At 38.4% G+C, this 22,827-nt stretch overlaps 1 pseudogene across 1 annotated transcript; it reads left to right on the plus strand.

Moving 5' to 3' along the window:
- Nucleotides 1-1,741: 1,741 nt before the first annotated feature.
- Nucleotides 1,742-3,178, plus strand: LOC108310595 (annotated as a pseudogene). Its single transcript, XR_001827826.1, has one exon. The product of XR_001827826.1 is annotated as a Y-box-binding protein 1-like (transcript).
- The last annotated feature ends 19,649 nt before the right edge of the window (nucleotides 3,179-22,827 follow it).

The following is a 22,827-nucleotide window of genomic DNA, read 5'->3' on the forward strand; positions in this document are numbered from 1 at the left end:
GAATATGGGTGGCAAAGAAACTCAATGAGATCTGAGATAAAGTTGAAATATAACACAAAGAAGCCAGAAAAATAATCCAAGATTTAGAAGACAACATAGCTATATTATGAAAGAACCAAACAAAACCTTATGGGATTGAAAATGTTGCTTCAGCAATTTTAAAACACAATTGGCAGCATTAACAACAGACTAGACCAAGCCGAAGAGAGAATTTCAGAGCCTGAAGACTGGTCCTTTGACTCAAACTAGTCAGGCAAAAATTTGTTTAAAAAGAATCAAAATGTAAAACAAAGACTTTAATAATCGTGGGATTATGTAAAGTGATCAAATCTATTATATATTGGCATTCCTGAGAGAGAAGAAGAGAAAGTAAGCAACTTGGAAAACATATTTGAGGATATAATTCAGGAAAATTTCCCCAATCTTGCTAGAGAGGTTGGCATGCAGATACAAGAAATCCAGAGAACTTCTGTGAGGTATTATCGAAGATGACCATCCCCAAGGCAGATAGTCATCAGGCTGTCCAAAGTCAAAATGAAAGAAAAAGTCTTAAAAGGCAGCTAGAGAAAAGGATTATATGGCTCATATTACCTATAAAGGAAACCCATCAGACTAATAGCAGACTTCTCAGCAAAAACATTATAAGCCAGAAGAAACTGGGGACTCATTTTTAGTATTCTTAAAAAAAATGCCAGCATAGAATTTCATATACTGCCAAACTAAGCTTCATAAACAAAGGAGAAATAAAGTATTTCCCAGATAAGCAATTGCTAGGGAAATTTATCACCACCAGTTGGGCCCTGAAAGAGATACTTAGGGAGTTCTAACCATAGAAATTAAAGAACAATACTTGCCACCCCAAAAGCAAACACAAGCATACAGACCATTAACTCCATAAAAACAGCTACACAATCAAGACTACAAAGCAACTAGCTAACAATAATATGACAGGAAAAAAACCCTCACATATCTATATTAACCTTGAACATAAATGGCCTACACACTCCACTTAAAAGACGCAGAGTAGAAAATTGGATTTAAAAAAGGCCCATCTTTCTACGGTCTTTCAAGAGACCTATCTCACATGTAATGACACCCATACTCTCAAAGATGGAGAAAGATCTATCATGTAAATGGAAAACAAAAAAGAGCAGAAATCACTATTCTTGCATCAGATAAAACAGACCCTAAACCAACAACAGTAAAAAAGGACAAAGAAGGCATTACATAATAATAAAGGCTTCAAATCAACAAAAAGACTTAACTATCCTAGATATCTATGAACCCAACATGAATGCACCCAGATTTTAAAAATAATTACTTCTAGACCTAAGAAAAGTATTTGACAGCCACACAATATTAGTGGAGAACTTCAACACTCCACCAGCAGCATTAGACAGATTATTGAGGCAGAAAGCTAAAAAGAAATTCTGGACTTAAATATAACACTTGAACAATTAGACCTAATAGACAGAATACTCTACCCAACAACTACAGAATATGCATTCTCTCATCTGCACACAGAACATACTCTAATATTGGCCAGCTGCTCATCATAAAGCAAGTCTTAACAAATTTTTAAAAACTGTAATCATACTAACCATCTTCTTGGACCACAGTAGAATGAAAGTAGAAATCAATCCCGAGTTCGATCGGTAGCGGGAGCAGAGAACGGACCCCAGAGAGCCTTGAGAAGCCCCATGGCCACCAACGGCCTAGTTACCATCACATTCCAGGAGGAGCTGTAGCTGCCTCAGCCGGCCCCAGTCACCATCACCGCAACCATGAGCAGGGAGGCCGAGACCCAGCAGCCACCCGCCACCCGCCCGCCACCCGCCGTCATCCCCTCGCCGCCCCTGCCCTCAGCGCCACGGACACCAAGCCCGGCACTACGGGCAGCAGCGCAGGGAGCCGTGGCCCAGGCGGTGTCACATCGGCGGCGCCTGCCGGCAGGGACAATAAAATCATCACAACAAAGGTTTTGGGAATAGTAAAATGGTTCAATGTAAGGAACGGATATGGTTTCATCAACAGGAATGACACCAAGTAAGATGTCTTTGTACACCAGACTGCCATAAAGAAGAATAACCCCAGGAAGTACCTTGGCAGTGTAGGAGATGGAGAGACTGTGGAGTTTGATGTTGTTGAAGGAGAAAAGGGTGCAGAGGCAGCAAATGATACAGGTCCTGGTGGTGTTCCAGTTCAAGGCAGTAAATACGCAGCAGACCTTAAACATTACAGACCCTATCCATGTCGTAGGGGTCCTCCATGCAATTACCAGCAAAATTACCAGAATAGTGTGTGGGGGGAAAAAAATGAGGGATCAGAGAGTGCTCCCGAAGGCCAGGCCCAACAAGGCCGGCCCTACTGCAGGCGAAGGTTCCCACCTTACTACATGTGGCGACCCTATGGGCGTCGACCACAATATTCCAACCCTCCTGTGCAGAGAGAAGTGATGGAGGGTGCTGACAACCAGGGTGCAGGAGAACAAGGCAGACCAGTCAGGCAGAATATGTATCGGGGATATAGACCACGATTCCGCAGGGGCCCTCCTCGCCAAAGACAGTCTAGAGAGGAGGGCGATGAAGAGGATAAAGAAAATCAAGGAGATGAGACCCAAGGTCAGCAGCCACCTCAACGTTGGTACCGCCGCAACTTCAATTACCGACACAGACGCCCAGAAAGCCCTAAACTACAAAATGGCAAAGAGATGAAAGCAGCCGATCCACCAGCTGAGAATTGGTCCGCTCCCGAGGCTAAGCAGGGCGGGGCTGAGTAAATGCCAGCTTACCATCTCTCCCATCATCCGGTTTAGTCATCCAACAAGAAGAAATAAGGAATTCCAGTAATAAGAAATGAACAAAAGATTGGAGCTGAAGACCTTAAGTGCTTGCTTTTTGCCTGTTGACCAGATAAATAGAACTATCTGCATTATCTATGCAGCATGGGGTTTTTATTATTTTTACCCAAAGATGTCTCTTTTTGGTAATAACCAACGTGTTTTTTTAAAAAGCCTGGTTTTTCTCAATACACCTTTAAAGGTTTTCAAATTGTTTCATATCTGGTCAAGTTGAGATTTTTAAGAACTTCATTTTTAATTTGTAATAAAAGTTTACAACTTGATTTTTTCAAAAAAGTCAACAAACTGCAAGCACCTGTTAATAAAGGTCTTAAATAAAAAAATTTAAAAAAAAGAAATCAATACCAAGAGGAACTCTCAAAGGTACATGAACACATGGGAACTGAAAACATGCTCTTGAATTATTTGGAGGATAAAAAACAAACTAAAGGGCCAGGGACAGTGGCTCACTCCTGTAATCCCAGCACTTTGGGAGGCCAAGGCGGGCAGATCATCCGAGATCAGAAGTTCAAGACCAGCCTGACCAACATGGAAAAACCCCGTCTCTACTAAAAATACAAAATTAGCTGGGCATGATGGCACGTGCCTGTAATCCCAGCTATTTGGGAGGCTGAGGCAAAAGAATCATTTGAACCCAGGAGGCAGTGGTTGTGGTGAGCTAAGATTGGGCCATTGTACTCCAGCCTGGGCAACAAGACTGAAACTCCATCTCAAAAAAAAAATTTTTTTCAACAAACTAAAGGCAGAAATTTTTAAAATGTTTTGAAAGAAATGAAAATAAAAATAGAGACACAAAAGACTAAAACCTCTGGATGTGGTAAAAGCAATGTTAAGAGGAAAGCTTATAGTGCTAAATGACAACATCAGGATGATAGAAAGATTACAGATTAACAACCTATTCTCACACCTGAAGAAATTAGAAAAACAGGAATAAACTAAACCCAAAGCTAGCAGAAAAAATAAAAAATCAAAGCAGAACTAAATGAAATTGAGACCAAGAAATCATACAAAGAATCAAGATATAAAAAGTTGGTTCTTTGAAAGGATCAGCAAGATTCACAGACTGTTAGCTACATTAATAAAGAAAAAGAGGCTAGGCGTGGTGGCTCAGCCTATAATCTCAGCACTTTGGAGGCCAAGGTGGGTGGATCACAAGGTCAGGAGTTCAAGACCAGCCTGACCAACATAGTGAAACCCCATCTCTACTAAAAAATTAGAAAAATCAGCCAGGCATCATGGTGCATGCCTGTAATCCCAGCTACTGAGGAGGCAGGAGAATCACTTGAACCCTTGCACCCAGGAGGCGGAGGTTGCGGTGAGCCAAGATCGCACCATTGTACTCCGGCCTGGGCAACAAGAGTAAAACTCCATCTCAAAAAAATAAAAAGAAAGAAAGAAAAAGAGAGAGACAATCCAAATAAGCAAAATGAGAACTAACAAAGGTGACATCACAACCAATCCCACAGAAATACAAAAGATCCTTAGAGATGACTATGAACATCTGTATGCACACAAACTAGAAAAGCTAGAGAAAAATGAATTCCTGGAAACACATAACCTCTCAAAATTGAACCAGTAAGAAAAAGAAATCCTAAGCTGACCAACAAGTAATGAAATTGAATCAGTAATTAAAAACTTAACAACCAATATAAAGCCCTGGACCATGTGGATTCACAGGGTAATTCTACCACATGTATGAAGAAAAACTGGTACCAATCCTATAGAAACTATTCCAAAAAATCAGAAGGAGGGATTCTTCCCTAACTCATTCTATGAAACCAGTATCATCCTGATACTAAAATCTGGCAAAGACACAACCAAAAACAAAACTACAGGCCAATATCCCTGATGAACAGAGATGCAAAAATCCTCAACAAAATACTAGCAAACTGAATCCAGTGACACATCAAAAAGTTAATTCTCCACAATCAAATAGGCTTTATTTTTGGAATGCAAGGAGAGTTCAACATGTGCAAATTAATAAATGTGATTTGCTACATGAAAACAAAAACCATATAAACATCTCATTTGACACAGAAAAAGCCTTCAATAAAATCCAGCATTCCTTTACAATAAAAACTCTCAACAAACCAGGCACCAAAGGAACATATCTTAAATGATAAGAGCCATCTATGACAAGCCCACAGCCAACATGATACTGAATGGGCAAAAGCTGGAAGCTTTTTTTTTCCTAATAACTGGAACCAGACAAGTCCACTCTCACCACTCCTATTCAACATAGTACTGGAAGTACTAGCAAAAGAAATCAGGCAAGAGAAAGAAAAGACATTCAAACAGGAAAAGAGGAAGTCAAATAATCTTTCTTCACTGACAATATAATTCTATACCTAGAAAATCCTCACAATTCCACCAAAAAATTCCTAGAAATAATAAATAACATCAGCAGTCTCGGGATACAAAAATCAATGTACAAAAAATACATTTCTATACACCAATAATGTTGAAGCTGAGAGCCAAATCAAGAATGTAATCCCATTTACAATAGGCACACACACAAAAAATCCCTAGCAATACATCTAACCAAGAAGGTAAAATATCTCTATGAAGAGAACTATGAAACACTGTTGAAAGAAATTATAGATGATACAAACAAATAAAAAATCATTCTACGATTATAAGTTGGAAGAATCAATATCATTAAAAATTCCATACTGGCCAATCTACAGATTCAATGCTATTCCTATTAAATTACCAACATCATTTTTCACAGAATTAGAAAAAACTATTCTAAAATTCACATGGAACCAAAAACGAGCATGAGTAGGCAAGGCAATCTTAAGCAAAAAGAATAAAGCTGGAGGCATCACACTACTTGACTTTATATTACAAGGCTACAGTAACCAAAACAGCATAGTATTAGCACTAAAATAGATATGTAGACCAACGAAACAGAATAGAGACCCCCAAAATAAAACCACACACCTACAACCAACTGATCGCCAACAAAGTCAACAAAAATAAATAATGGGGAAACGGTATACTATTCAATAAATGATGCTGAGAAAACTACCTAACCATATTCAGAAGAATGAAACTGGACTCCTACATCTCACCATATATTAAAATTAACTTGAGATGGATTGAAGACTTAAATGCAAGACCTCAAACTATAAAAATCCTAAAAGAAAACTTAGGCAATACCCTTCTAGATATGGGCCTAGGCAAAGAATTTATAATGAAGACTCCAAAAGCAAATGCAATAAGATCAAAAATAGACAAAGGGGACATAATTAAACTAAAGAGCTTCTACACAGCAAAAGAAATGAGCCACAGACTAAACAGACAACCTACAGAATGGAAGAAAATATTTGCAAACTGTGCATCTGACAGAAGATTAAAATCCAGAATCTACAAGAAATTTAAAACAACAAGCAAAAAACAACCAAATTAAAAAGTGGGTCAAGGACATGAACAGATACTTCTCAAAAAAGACTTAAGTAGCCAACAACCATGAAAAAAAAATGTTCTTCATCATGAATCATTAGAGAGATACAAATCAAAACCACAATTAGATACCATCTCACACCAGTCAGCATGGCTAATACTAAAAAGTCAAAAATATTTTTGAATGGTGGGTAAGAGGCATGACTAACTTGCAACTCCCATTTGGATGGACAGAGCATATGGAGACTCATATTGTGAACTTTTGCTCCAAGAACTACTGCAGGAACAGACTACAAAAACTGAAATAATTCACAGATCCTTTGAAAGAAGCAGCTTGCTGCTGCAAACTCAGTGAGACAGCCAAAAAATTGTGAGTGCCCGAAGTGTGAGAGAGGGAAAGTCTGCCTCTGAACACCCATCCTCACTGGGGAAACCCTAAAATCCAGAACACAAGAGAAGGATTTAACCTTACCTAGAGCTGAAATGAATTTAGAGAGCCAAGCAAAATATAAAAGTAGAAGAAGCAGCGAGAATAACCCTGCAGGCACTCTTGGTCCCCAGGGAGACCCAGGATAGCCATTTCTGATAATCTCTCAGGGGTCTTTGCGGAGGGCTGGCAGTGGAACTGGGGAAGGACCACAGGGAGAAGGAAACTTCCAGCTGTACTTTGTAATAATTTCCACAAAACATGAATTTTCCTGGGGGAATCTGGAGAGTAGAGGGGGTGAATGGGAGGTGCGCATATACGCACAGAATCTGAGGCACATGGGGAGGGGTGGGGCTTGAAAGCCCTGCTTGCTTCTTTGTAGCCCAGGGCAAGATCTTAGCCCTGCTCACCAACTGTCTGGATATAAACTCATCTTGTTTGATGGAGCATGGTGGGGGTGAGGCCAGCCTTGCTGGTTGCATGGGAGCTGGGTGAGGCCTGTCAATGATGGCTTTCCTCAACTTTCCTGGCAACCTGTATGATGCAGCAGAGGCAGCCATACTCCCCCAGGGATCATAACTTCAGTGGCCTGAGAACCCTCCCCACATCTCCCACTGAGAGCCACAGCAAGCCCCACCCAAGGTGAATCAGAGCTCAGACATGCCTAACTCTGCCCCCACCTGATGGTCTTTCTCAACCTACCTTGGTAGCCAAAGACAAAAGACATAATCTCTTGGGAGCTTTATGGCCCTGCCCATTACCTGAGAAACTTGAATACTTATCCAGGCAACCTCAGGGCAAAATTGTATCCCCACTATATTGCTACAGCTGATGCTCTCTTGAAAGCATCACCTCCTGACTGGAGGTCAACCAACTCAAGCCATTACAGCAACTCGTAAAAGAGAAACCCTGTTCCAAGAAAGGAGAAAACAACAGCTAATTCCACTGCCTGTAACATCCTGGGAAATCAGAGGTCCTGAGTCTGCCCACATGACAACTTCACTGCTAGCACAACCAGCATTCAAGAAAACCAGCACACTAACCAAAACTACAACCAAGGACCCACACAGAGTCTACTTAACTCCCCTGCTTCCTCCACTGGAGCAGGTGATGGTATCCATGGCTAAGAGGCGTGAAAACAAATCACATCATAGGACTCTGCAGATACTCCCCAGTACCAGCCCAGAGCCTGGTAGTTCCATTAGGTGGCTAGACCCAGAAGAGCAATAACAATCACTGCAGTCCAGTTTTCAGGAAGCCCCATCCCTAGGGAGAAGGGGGAGAGTACCATATCAAGGAATCAACCTATGAGACAAAGAATCTGAACAGCAGCCCTTGAGCCCCAGATCTTTCCTCTGACATACTCTACCCAAATAAGAAGGAACCAGAAAAATAATTCTGGTAATATGACAAAGCAAGGTTCTTTAACATCCCCAAAAGATTACACTAGCTCACCAACAATGAATCCAAACCAAGAAGACATCTCTGAATTACCAGATAAAGAATTCAGAAGGTTGATTATTAAGCTATTCAGTGAGGCACCAGAGAGAGGTGAAAACCAACTTAAAGAAACTTAAAAAATAATAGTGGATCTGAAAGAAAAAAATCTCCAAAAAAAAAATAGATAGCATAATTAAAAATATCACAACTTCTGGAAATGAAAGACACACTTAGAGAAATGCAAAGTACATTGGAAAGTTTCAAAAATAGAACAAAGTACTTCAGAGCTTGAAAACAAGGCTTTTGAAATAACCCAAATCTGACAAAGACAAGGAAAAAAGGATTTTGAAAAAATGAACAAGAAGTGTGAGATTATGTTAAACAACTGAACCTAAGAATAATTGGTGTTCCCAAGGAAGAAGAGAAATCTAAAAGTTTGGAAAACTTATTTGAGGGAATAATCAAGGAAAACTTCCTGGCCTTGCTAGAGGTTAAACATCCAAATACAAGAACCTCAAAGAATACCCAGGAAATTCATTGAAAAAGGTCATCACTTAGGTGCATAGTCATCAGGTTATCTAAAGTCAAGATGAAGGAAAGAATCTTAAGAGTTGTGAGGCAAAAGCACCAGGTAACCTATAAAAGAAAGCCTATCAGATTAACAGCAGATTTCTCAACAGAAACCCTACAAGCTAGAAGGGATCAGGGTCCTATCTTTAGCCTCATTAAACAAAATAATTATCAGCCAAGAATTTTGTATCCAGTGAAACCAAGCTTCATAAACTAAGGAAAGACAGTCTTTTTCAGACAAATAAGTGCTGAGAGAATTCACCACTACCAAGCTATTACTATAAGAGCTGCTAAACAAAACCTCAAAACACACCAAAATAAAACCTTAAAGCATAAATCTCACAGGGCCTATCAAGCAATAATACAATGAAGAAATAAAGATATTTAGGCAATAACTAGCACAATGAATAGAATAGTATCTCACACCTCAATATTAACACTGAATGTAAACAGCCTAAATGCTTCATTTAAAACACCCAGAATTGCAGAATGGATAAGAATTCACCAACCAGGTATCTGCTGTCTTCAAGAGACTCATCTAACACATAAGGACTCATAAGCTCAAGGTAAAGGGGTGGGAAAAGATATTCCACACAAATGGACACCAAAAACAAGCAGGGGTAGCTATTTGTATAGCAGACAAAACAGATTTTAAAGCAACACAGTTAAAAAAGACAAAGATGGATATTATACAATGATAAAAGAACTAGTCCAACAGGAAAATATCACAATCCTAAATATATATGCACCTAACACTGCAGCTCCCAAATTTCTAAAACAATTACTCTCAGACCTCAGAAATGAGATAGATGGCAATACAATAATACTGGGGGACATTAATACTCAACTGACAGCACTAGACAGGTCATCAAGACAGAAAGTTAACAAAGAAACAACAGACTTAAACTACACCCTAAAACAAATGAACTTATCAAATATTCATAGAAAGTGTTAGGCCTCCAAATCCACAAGCCTGGCCATTTTAGTCTTGGTAACCCACACATACACCTCTGAATGGTCCCCAGGAGCCAGGAAATCTGAAGTAACTACAAGTAACCAAGTGGCCACAGCAAGAAGTAAAACGATTTGTTCCTGCCTCGACTAATTGCTACAACCTGCATCCATGTTCCCATTCAGCCTCGCAAAAAGTTCCCCCAGACATTGGGTTTCTCAAGACCCCCACCCCTGTAACTATGTAATCTACCACACCCTCCCCTTTGACTGCAACTGATACTCCCCTCACTTATGATCATGCCTGTTTGTAATAAATAACCCCTACCCTTGTGGTCATGCATCCTGTGACACCCTTCCCCTCCCCAAGATAGATTACCACCTTTAGCTGACCATTTGCCCCAACCTATATAACCAATCCTCTCTCCTACCCCCTTGGCCTAACTCCTTTCTCAGACTTGGCCCACTTGCACCCAAGCACAAAATAAATAGCCTTGTTGCAAATACAAAGCCTACCTGGTGGTCTCTTTATGTGAGCAACATGTATGACAGAAAGTTCTACCCGACAACTGCAAGATATACATCCTATTAATCAGCACATGCAATATTCTCCAAGACAGATCACATGATAGGCCACAAAAGAAGTCTTAACAAATTTCAGAAAATCAAAATAATATCAAGTACTCTCCCAAACCACAGTCAAATAAAATTGGAAATCAACTCCAAAAGGATGCCTCAAGACCATGAAAATACATGAAAATTAAATAATCTGTTCCTGAATGATAGCTGGGTCAATGATGAAATCAAGAGAGAAATTAAAAATGCTTTGAACTGAACGATAGCAGTGGCACAACCTATCAAAACCTCTGGAATACAGCAAAAGCAGTGCTAAGAGGAAAGTTCATAGCATTAAATGCCTACATCAAAAAGTCTGAAAGAACACAAATAGACAACTAAGGTCACATCCCAAGGAACTAGAGAAACAAGAACAAACCAAACCCAAACCCAGCAGAAGAAACAAAATAATCAAGATCAGATCAGAATTAATGAAACTGAAACAAAAAAATACAAAAGATAAAAAAAAGCTGTTTCTTTGAAAAGATAAACAAAATTAACAGACTATTAGTGAGATTAACAAAGAAAAGAAGAGAGAAGATCAAAATAAGCTCAATTAGAAATGAAATGGGAGATATTACAACTGAAACCACAGAAACTCAAAAGATCATTCGAGGCTACCATAAACACTTTTATGTGCACAAACTAGAAAACATAGAAGAGATGGATAAATTCCTGGAAATATACAACCCTCCAAGATTAAACCAGGAAGAAAAATAAACTATGAACAGATCAATAACGAGCAGCAAGATTGAAATGGTAACAAAAAAATCACCAACGAAAAAAAAGTCCAGGACCTGATGGATACACAGCTGAATTCCATCAGACATTCAAAGATGAATTGGTACCAATCATATTGAAACTACTCCAAAAGATAGAGAAAGAACATAAACCATTCTATGAAGCCAGTATCATCCTAATACCAAAACCAGTAAAGGACATAACAAAAAAAGAAAACTACCGATCAATATCCCTGATGAACATGGACACAAAAATCCTCAAAAAAATACTAGCTAGCTGAATCTAACAGCATATCAAAATGATAATCCACCATGATCAAGTGGATTTCATACTAGGAATTCAGGGATGGTTTAACATACACAAGTCAATAAATGTGTTACACATAAAAATAGAATTAAAAACGGAAATCACATCATCATATGAATAGACACAGAGAAACAATTGACAAAATCCATCAGCGCTTTATAATTAAAACCCTCAGCAAAACTGGCATAGAAGGGATACAACTTAATGTAATAAAAGCCATCTATAATAAACTAACATTATACTGAAAAGGGAAAAATTGAATACATTCCCCCTGAGAACTAGAACAAGACAAGTTTCCTGCTTTCACCACTTCTATTCAACATAGTACTGGAAGTCCTAGCCGGACCAATCAGACAAGAGAAAGAAATAAAGGGCATCCAAATTGGTAAAGAGGAAGTCAAACTGTCATTGTTCACTGATGATATAATCATATACCTAGAAAACCCCTAAAAACTTATCCAAAAAGCTCCTAGATCTGATAAATGAATTGACAAAACTTTCAGGACACACAAAAAAATCAATGTACACAAATCCATAGCACTGCTATCAGATCAAGAATTCAACCACTTTTACAATAGCTGCAATAAAACAAAATAAGATAAAATACTTAGAAATATACCTAACCAAAGAGTCAAAAGACTTCTACAAGAAAAACTACAAAACGTTACTGAAGGAAATCACAGATGTTGCAAACAAATGGAAACACATCTCATGCTCATGGATGGGTAGAAACAATACTGTGAAAATGACCGTACTGCCAAAATCAATCTACAAATTCAATGCAATTCCCATCAAAATATTATACCATCCTCATTCTTCACAGAACTAGAAAAACAATCCTAAAATTTATATGGAACCAAAAACAAACCTGCAGAGCCAATGCAAGACTAAGAAAAATAACAAATCTGCAGGCATCACATTACCCAACTTCAAACTATACTATACGGCTACAGTCACCAAAACAGCATGGTACTGATACAAAAATAGGCACATAAATCAATGGAACAGAATAGAGAACCCAGAAATAAACCCAAATACTTACTGCCAACTCATCTTTGACAAAGCAAACAAAAACATAAAGTAGAGAAAGAACACCCTACTCAACAAATGATGCTGGGATAACTGGCAAGCCACATGTATTAGGTTAGTGCAAACGTAACTGTGGTTTTTGCCATCACTTTTTAAGGAATGAAAGAAGAATGAAACTAGATCCTCATCTCTCACCTTACACAAAAATCAACTCAAGATAGATCAAAGACTTAAATGTAAGACTTGAAGCCACAAAAATTCTAAAACACAACATCAGAAAAACCCTTCTAGACATTGGCTTAGGCAAAGAATTCATGATCAAGAACCCAAAAGCAAATGCAACAAAAACAAAGATAAATAGATGTAACTTAATTAAACTAAAAAGCTCCTGCACAGCAAAAGAAATAAACAGTGGAGTAAACAGATAATCAGATATTGATCATCATGACAGATGGGAGGCAGGACTAGATTGCAGCTCTGAACAAAGCAAGGTGAGAAGGCTCACACTGTGAATTTTAGCTTCAAATTGACTGTAAGAACAAACCAGCAATCCTGAGAGGACCCACATACCCTCTAAAGGAAGTGGACTGCTCCTGAAGGACCCAGGAGACACCCCAAATACTGTGAGTGCCTAACGCAGAAGTGGGAAAGGGAGAGCCTCCTCTTCTGAACACACACCCCCCACTGGAAAAACTGAAGGTCTGTTTGCAGGAGAAGTTTCTGACTTTACCTGGAGCTGAGTCAATTTGGAGAGACAAGCAAAATACAGGGGTATAGGAAGCAGCAGAAAGGCCCTGGGAACTCACTGGGTCACCAAGCAGGCCATTCCTGCTGGCAACACAGGCATTCATCAAGAGGGTGGCCAGAGGTGCAGGGGGTAAAACTCCACAGGGAGAAGGAAATCTCTAGCTGAAATTTGTAATAATTTGAACAGGGCAAGAAGCCTCCTGGCCAGAACTCAGGGGAGGGCACGCATCCAGTATGCAGACTCCACAGGTGGGGAAAGAACCAAACCCTTTTCTTTCACAGCTGGGCAGCAGATAGCCTGGGGCAAGCTTTCAAGCCCCTCTTACCCATTGCCTGGAAACGGACTGGGGTCCTTTGGGAATGGGGGCACAGTGGGAGTGAGACTGGTCCTTCAGTTTGAGTGGGACCTGGGTAAGGCCTGCAACTGCCAGCTTTTCCCCACTTCCCTGATAACCTGCATGACTCAGGAGGCATCCATAATCCTTTTAGGTACACAACTCCAATGACCTGGGAATCTCACCTCCATTCCCCACAGCAGCTGCAGCAAGACCCACCCAAGGAGAGTCTGAGCTCAGATATGCCTAGCCCTGCCCCCACCTGATGGTCCTTCCCTACCCAACCTAGTAGCAAAAGACAAAGGGCATATAATCCTGAGAGTTCTAGGGCCCTGCCAACCACCTCTACAGCCCCCATTACCAGCCTGGAGCTGGGTAGACTCATTGGGTGGCCAGACCCAGAAGAAAGACAACAACCACTTCAGTATGGCTCATAGGAAGCCACATCCATAGGAAAAAGGGGAGAATACTACATCAAGTGAACACCCCATGGGACAAAAAAATCTGAACAACAGCCTTCAGGCCTAGACCTTTCCTCTGACAGAGTCTACCCAAATGAGAGGAATCCAGAAAACCAACCTTGGTAATATAACAAAACAAGGCTCTTCAACACCCCCCAAAATCACACTAGTTCACCAGCAAGGGATCCAAACCAAGAAGAAATCCCCAATTTACCAAAAAAGAATTCAGTTTAGTTATTAAGCTAATCAGGGAGGTACCAGAGAAAGGCAAAGCCCAATGCAAGGAAATCCAAAAAATGATACAAGAGATGAAGGAAGAAATATTGGTGGAAACCGGTAGCTTAAAAAAAAATAAAAAATTCAGGAAACTTTGGACACACTTTTAGAAATGTGAAATGCTCTAGAAAGTCTCAGCAATAGAATTTAACAAGCAGAAGAAAGAAATTCATAGCTCAAAGACAAGGTCTTCAAATTAACCCAATCCAACAAAGACAAAGAAAAAAGAATAACAAAATATGAACAAAGCCTCCAAGAAGTCTGGGAATGTTAAACAACCAAACCTAAGAATAATCAGCGTCCCTGAGGAAGAAGAAAATTATAAACGCTTGGAAAGCATACTTGGGGTAATAAATGAGGAAAACTTCCCCAGCCTTGCTAGAGACCCAGACATCCAAATAAAAGGAGCACAAAGAACACCTGGGAAATTAATTGCAAAAAGATCATCACCTACGCACATTGTCATCATGTTATTCAAAGTTAAGACAAAGAAAAGAATCTTAAGAGCTGTGAGACAGAAGCACTGGTAGCCTATAAAGAATAACCTATCAGATTAACAGCAGAATTCTCAGCAGAAACCCTACAAGCTAGAAGGGATTGGGGCCCTATCTTCAGCCTCCTCAAACAAAGCAATTACCAGCCAAGGATTTTGTATCCAGCGAACTGAAGCATCAAACAATTACCACCACCAAGGATTTTGTATCCAGCAATACGAAGCATCATATCTTTCATCATATGAAAGAAAGATACAGTCATTTTCAGACAAACGAATGCTGAGAGAATTCACCATTACCAAGCCACCACTATAAGAACTACTAAAAGGAGCTCTAAATCTGAAAACACAACAAAACAGAACCTCTTTAAAGCATAAATCACAGGACCTATAAAACAAAAATACAAGTTAAAAAGCAAAAACAAAAAACAAAAAAACCAAACTACACAGGCAACAAAGAGCACGATGAATGCAATGATACCTCACATTTCAAGACTAACATTAAATGCAATGGCTTAAATGCTCCACTTAAAAGATGCAGAATCACAGAATAGATAAGAATTCACCAGCCAACTATCTGCTGCCTCAGGAGAGTCACTCAACACATAAGGACTCGCATAAATTTAAAAAGTAAAGGGGTGGAAAAAGGCATTTCATGCAAATGGACAACGAAGGTGAGCAGGGGTAGCTATTCTTACATCAGACAAAACAAACTTTCAAGCAATAGCAGTTAAAAGAGACAAAGAGGAACATTATATAATGCTAAAAGGCCTTGTCCCACAGGAAAATGTCACAATCCTAAACATATACGCACCAAACACTGGAGCTCCCGAATTTATAAAACAATTACTAATAGACCTAGAAAATGAGATAGACAGCAACATGGTAATAATGGGGAACTTCAATACTCCACTGCCAGCACTAGACAGGTCATCAAGACAGAAAGTCAACAAAGAAACAATGGATTTAAACTATGCCATGGAACAAATGGATTTAACAGATATATACAGAACATTTCATCCAACAACTGCAGAATATACATGCTATTCAACAGTGCATGGAAATTTCTCCAAGGTAGACTATATGATAGACCATAAAACGAGCCTCAGTAAATTTAAGAAAATTAAAATTATATCAAGCACTCTCTCAGATCACTGTGGAATAAAACTGGAAATCAACTCCAAAAGGAACCTTCAAAACCATGCAAATACATGGAAGTTAAATAGCCGCTGAATGAGGATTGGATCAAAAACAGAATCAAGATGGAAATGAAAAGCTCTTTGAACTGAATGACAATAATGACACAACCTACCAAAACCTCTGGGATACAACAAAGGCAATGTTAAGAGGAAAGTTCACAGCCCTAAACACCTACATTAAAAAGACTGAAAGAGCACATACTAAGATTACTCCCCAAGGAACTAGAGCAACAAGAGCAAATCAAACCCAAACCCAGCAGAAGAAAGGAAATAATCAAGATCAGAGCAGAACTAAATGATATCAAAACACCAGAAGATAAATTAAACAAAAAGCTGGTTCTTTGAAAAAAATAAATAAAATTGTTAGCAAGGTTAGCCAAGAAAAGAAGAGAGAAAATCCAGATAACCTCACTAAGAAATGAAACAGGAGATATCACAACAGACACCACTGAAATAAAGATTATTCAAGGCTGCTATGAACACCTTTACTCACATAAACTAGAAAACCTGGAAGAGATGGATAAATTCTTGGAAAAATACAACCCTCCTAGCTTAAATTAAGAAGAATTAGATACCCTGAACAGGCCAATAACAAGTAATGAGATTGAAATGGTAATTAGAAATTACCAACACAAAAATGTCCAGGATCAGACAAATTCACAGCAGAATCCTACCAGACATTCAAAGAAGAAATGGTACCAATCCTTTTGACACTATTCCACAAGATAGAGAAAGAAGGAACCCTCCCTAATTTATTCTATGAATCCAGCATCCCCCTAATATCAAAACCAGGAAATGACATACCAAAAAAAGAAAACTACAGACTGACATCCTTGATGAACATAGATGCTAAAATCCTTAACAAAATATTATCAAACCAAATCCAAAGACATATCAAAAAGACAATCCACCATGATCACGTGGGTTTCACATAGGGATGCAGGAATTGTTTACATATGCAAGTTAATAAATGGGATATGCCACATAAACAGAATTAAAAACAAAAATCACATGATCATCTCAATAGATGCAGAAAAAGCATTCAACAAAATCCAATATCTCTTTATGATTAAAACTCTCAGCAAAATCAGCAATACAAAGGGCATACCTTAACGTAATAAAAGCCATCTATGACAAACCCCCAGCCAACATAATACTGAATGGGGAAAAGTTGAAAACATTCACTCTGAGAACAAGAACAAGACAAGGATGTCCACTCTCACCACTCCTCTTCAACACAGTACAGGAAGTCCTAGCCCACACAATCAGAAAGAGGAAGAAATTTAGGCCAAATAGGTAAAGAGGAAGTTAAACTGTCACTGTATGTTGAAGATATGATCATTTACCTTGAAAACCCTAAAGACTCCTCCAGAAAGCTCCAAGAACTGATAAAAGAATTCAACAAAATTTCTGGATACAAGATTAATATACACAAATCAGTAGCTTTCTATACACCAACAGCGAACAAGCAGAGACTCAAATTAAGAACTTGACCACTTTTACAATAGCTGCAAAAAAAAAGAAAAAAATATTTAAGAATATACCCAACCAAGGAGTTGAAAGTCCTCTACACGGAAAACTACAAAACACTGCTGAAAGAAATCACAGATGACACAAATGGATACACATCCCATGCTTATGTATGGGTAGAATCAACACTGTGAAAATGACCACACTGCCAAAAGCAATCTACAAATTCAACACAATCCCCATCAAAATAGCATCATCATTCTTCACAGAATTAGAAAAAATAATTCTAAAATTCATACGGAACCAAAAAAGAGCCCACATAGCCAAAGTAAGACTAAGCAAAAAGAATAAACCTGGAGGCATCACACTACCTAATTTCAACCTGTATTATAAGGCCATAGTCAGCAAAACAGCATAGTACTGGTATAAAAATAGGCACATAGACCAATGAAACAAAATACAGAACCCAGAAATAAACCCAAATACTTACAGCCAACTGACCTTTGACAAAGCAAACAAAAATGTAAAGTGGGGAAAGGACAGCCTTTTCAACAAATGATGCTGAGATAATTGGTTAGCCACATGCAGGAGAATGAAACTGGATCCTCATCTCTCACCTTATACAAAAGTCAACTCAAGATGAATTAAAGACTTAAACCTAAGACCTAAAACTATTAAAATTCTAGAAGACAACATTGTAAAAACGCTTCTAGGCACTAGCTTAGGCAAGAATTTCATGACCAAGAACCCAAAAGCAAATGCAATAAAAACAAAGGTAAATAGGTGGGACCTAATTAAACTAAAGAGCTTTGCACAGCAAAAGAAACAGGTACCAAAGCAAACAGACAACCCACAGAGTGCAAAAAATATTTCACAATCTATACATCTGGCAAAGGACTAATCTCCAGAATCTATAACAAACTCAAACAAATCAATAAGAAAAAAGAAAGAATTTCATCAAAAAGTCAGCTAAGGACATGAATAGACCATTCTCAAAGCAGATATATAAATGGTCCAAAAAATATGAAAAAATTCTCAACATCACTAATGATCAGGGAAATGCAAATCAAACCCACAATGTGATACCACTTTACTCCTGCAAGAATGGCAATAATCAAAAAATCAACAAACAGTAGATGTTAGCATGGATGCAGTGATCAGGGAACATTTCTACAGTGCTGGAGGGAATGTAAACTAGTATAGCTACTATGGAAAATGGTGTGGGGATTTCTTAGAGAACTAAAAGTAGAACTACCGTTTGATCCAGCAATCCCACTACTGGGTATCTACCCAGAGGAAAATAACTCACTATTCAAAAAAGATACTTGTATACGCATGTTTACAGCAGCACAATTCACAATTGCAAAATCATGGAACCCAAATGCCTATCAATCAACGAGTGGATAAAGAAACTGTGGTATATATATATATATATATATATATATATATATATATGTATATATACATATATATGTATATATATATATGATAGAATACTACATCATAAAAAGGAATGAATTAATAGCATTTTCAGTGACCTGGATGAGACTGGAGACTATGATTCTAAGTGAAGTAACTCAGAAATGGAAAACCAAATATCATATGTTCTTCCTGATATGTGGGTGCTAAGTTATGAGGACAGATGACACAGTGGACTTTGGGGACTTCAGAGGAAGAGTGGGAGGGGGACAAGGGATAAAAGACTGCAAATATGGTGCAGAGTATATTGCTTGGGTGATGGGTGCACCAAAATCTCACAAATCACCACTAAAGAACTTATGTAACCAAATGCCACCTGTACCCCAATAATTTGTGGAAAAATAAAATAACAATAATAATATTAAAAAAAAAACAGACAACCCACAGAGTGAGAGAAAATCTTCATAAACTATGCATCTGACAAAGGACTAATATCCAAAATCTACAAGAAACTCACACAAATCAGCAAGTAAAAAAATCATCCCATCAAAAAGTGAGCTAAGGACATGAACAGACATTCTCAAAAGAAGGTATACAAATGGCCAACAAACATGAAAAAATGCTCAGCATCACTAATAATCAGGGAAATGCAAATCAAAACCACAATGAGATACCAGTTTAATTCTGCAAGAATGGCAATAGTTTAAATAAAAAAAAAAAATAGATGTTGGTGTGGGGGTGGTAAAAAGGGAACACTTTTACACTGCTGATGGGAATGTAAACTAGTACAACAAATATGGAAAACAGTATGGAGATTGCTTAAAGAACAAAAGGTAGATTCATCATTTGATCCAGCAATCCCACTACTGGGTATCTACCCAGGGGAAAAGAAGTCATTATATGAAAAAGGTACTTGCAGCACAATTTGCAATTGCAAAAATATGGAACCAACCTAAATGCTCATCAATCAATGAGTGGGTGAAGAAAATGTGATAAACACACACACACACACACACACACACACACACACACACACTGGAATCATGGAATACTACTCAGCCACAAAAGAAACAAAATAATGGCATTCACAACAACCTGGATGGAGTTGGAGACCATTATTACTATAAGTGAAGTAACTCAGGAAAGGAAAATCAAATATTCTATGTTCTCACAAGTGGGAGCTAAGCTATGAGGATGCAAAGGCATAAGAATGATGCAATGGACTTTGGGGACTCAGGAGGAAGTATGGGAGGAGGCTGAGGGATAAAAGACTGCACAGTGGATACAGTATACATTGCTCACATGATGGGTACACCAAAACCTCAGAAATCACCACTGAAGAATTTACCATGTAAGCAAACACCACCTGTTCCCCAAAAACCTATTGAAATTTTTTTTAAAAAACCCGATATTGGCAAGATTGTAGAGAAAAGGAAACGCTTAAATACTGTTAGTGGGAATGCAAATTTGTTTAGCCACTGCAGAAAGCATTTGGAGATTCCACAAAAACTAAAAATAGAATTATCATTCAACCCAGCAATCCCATTACTGGGTAAGTGCCCAAAGGAAAATAAATCATTCTACCAAAAAGACACCTGTACTCATATGTTCATTACAGCATTATTCACAATAGCAAAGACACAGAATTAACCCACGTGCCCATCAATAGTGGACTAGATAAAGAAAATGTGGTACACCATGGACTACTACACAGCCATAAAAAGAATGAAATCATTATTTTTGCAGCAACATGAATGCAGCTGGAGGCCATTATTTTAAGTGAATTAACATATAAACAGAAAACCAAATACCATGCTCTCATTTATAAGTGGGAGATAAGCATTGGGTACACTCAGACATAACAACGTACACAAGAGACACTACAAACTCAAAAGGGGAGAGGGAGGGAAAAGGAGTTGAAACACTACCTATCAGGTACTATGGTCACTACTTGGGCAAAATGATCATTAGAAGCCCAAACCTAGCATCACACAATATACCCTTGTAATAAACCTGTGCATGTACTCTGTGAATCTAAACTCACAAATCAAAAACAAGTATTTGGATAATTTTTTTTAAATAAGCAAATTTTAAAAGTTGTGTTTGGACAAGATGAATAAGGAAAGGGTACCTCTGGGGAATATGGCACAGTGTTATCACTATAACGGAGGCAGAAGATAATAAAAGAAGTTGGCAACATTCCTCTCCACCAAGGGTGGCCTGAAGTGTGGAATAGCAGGAGGAAAATGAAGTCTAAGAAGATCATCAAGCAACTTTAACTCAAAACTCTAAGCCAGACATATTTCTAATGCAAGATAATAAAAGGACTTCTAGGTTTGAGCTCAGACTATCATTAACCTTGTGAGGAACCACAGTCTGTAAAGGAAAGGCCAGAATATTGTTCCAATTTTCAGAGTTGCTCTTTCCAGAAATGATAATCCACTGAGCTTGATGTAAGTCCTCAGAAAATTCTACAATGGATCATTTTATATGACTTTTGAAAATAATTATGTTACAGACAAAGTGTAAATACTATCACCTTGATACAGTCAAGGCAAAATTACGGCTGAGAAAAAAATAGAAGGTGAGGAGGCATTAAAAAGTGGCAGAAAGGATAGGAATATGAACATCCTCATCCTACAAAGTGGATGGTCAAGAAATTATGTTAATAAGTAATTGAACAAAAAAGAGAGGTTTACGTATATTACTCTGAGTTACAAAAGTTAACTTTAGAAGAACTAAAAACAGTGATATTATATTACAAAAGAGAAGAGAGATGGAGCGGGGAGAATGAGCAAAATTCTCATCCACCATAGCAGTGTCTATAATGGATGAACCGAGAATTCACAGTAAGCATGTTTTTAGAGTTATGGGCATTACCACCAAAAGAATTAAAAGAAGAAATGGTTAAACGTGAAGATTTCTGAGAAGGGAGGTGTAGTACAGAATAACGATTCTTTTCAGTATAAGCCCTTCCACACTACATGATGTTTGAACCTTGTTTATTAATTACTTAAATTTTTAAAAAATCATTTTCAAGTGATACATGAGTATTTCAGAAAAGGCTGCCATAAATCTTTGGCACCCCTTATATGCTCACCAAAAATAATTCATGCCACACTAGCCTGGATAGGAGAGGAGCTTGGTGGAAATAGATCTTTCCTTCTTTCCACCTCACACAGTATCCAGAATATAATATACATTCAACAACTACCTCTTGAATGAATTAATGAATGAAGAAATGACATCTCAATTTCAGCCTAAGTCTCGAATGAAGTCATTGTTTGTGCGATGAAGGAACGTGGGTGGAGGAGCATACCGTGGGGTGATTTTTTTGGATGCGCCTGAGTCTTTCCAATCCAAAAGCCCTGAAGTCAGGCACTGGCAGTAATTGTAGATCTCTCCCAGTGATCAACGGCAGCCTCTGCATCACTGTTACCAAAACCTGCCAGCAACCACACTCAGCACTGGCCACAGAGACTTCATCCTCCCTGTGCCCAGATATGACTCCAGCTTCACAAGAATATCCAAGTACTGACGGGTAGTTTTCCCTCTGTACATGTTACGACCTATTAAACCATCCAACCTCCAAAAGAAGACTTGGAGTATATCTTTTAAATAGCATGAAAACATTATTTTGTGTGAAGCTTGCTTTTAATACCGTGGCTTCCTGTTTGCAATTTAGTAATTAATCTGGCTTTGAGTTTCTTCGCTGCCAAAACATCTTGAAACTAGATTTCCACAGATGAAATGGACCACTCAGAGAGTTAAGTCGAGAGATAAAACAGTGCATCCAAATTCAGAGCAGAGTGAATTAATTTTCCAGGTCTAGCTGGTTTTTAAATACATAACTTTGCTTTAAAAAAAATTCCCCTACATGTGCAGAACATGCAGGAAAAAAAAAGAGAGAGAGAAAAAAAATTCCCCAACGTCTTTTTTTTTTTTTTTTTTTTTTTTTTTTTTTTTTTTTTTTTTTTTTTACCATATATATAAGGACCAGCATAAGAGAAGGAAATAATGCCATTGGTCCTGAAAGTAACTGATTTATTCTTCTTGGGGTTTTTTTTTGGGGGGGGGGGCAGG

Source organism: Cebus imitator, unplaced genomic scaffold (assembly GCF_001604975.1).
Source record: "Cebus imitator isolate Cc_AM_T3 unplaced genomic scaffold, Cebus_imitator-1.0 Scaffold105, whole genome shotgun sequence".
In the NCBI taxonomy this organism is placed as follows: Eukaryota; Metazoa; Chordata; class Mammalia; order Primates; family Cebidae; genus Cebus; species Cebus imitator.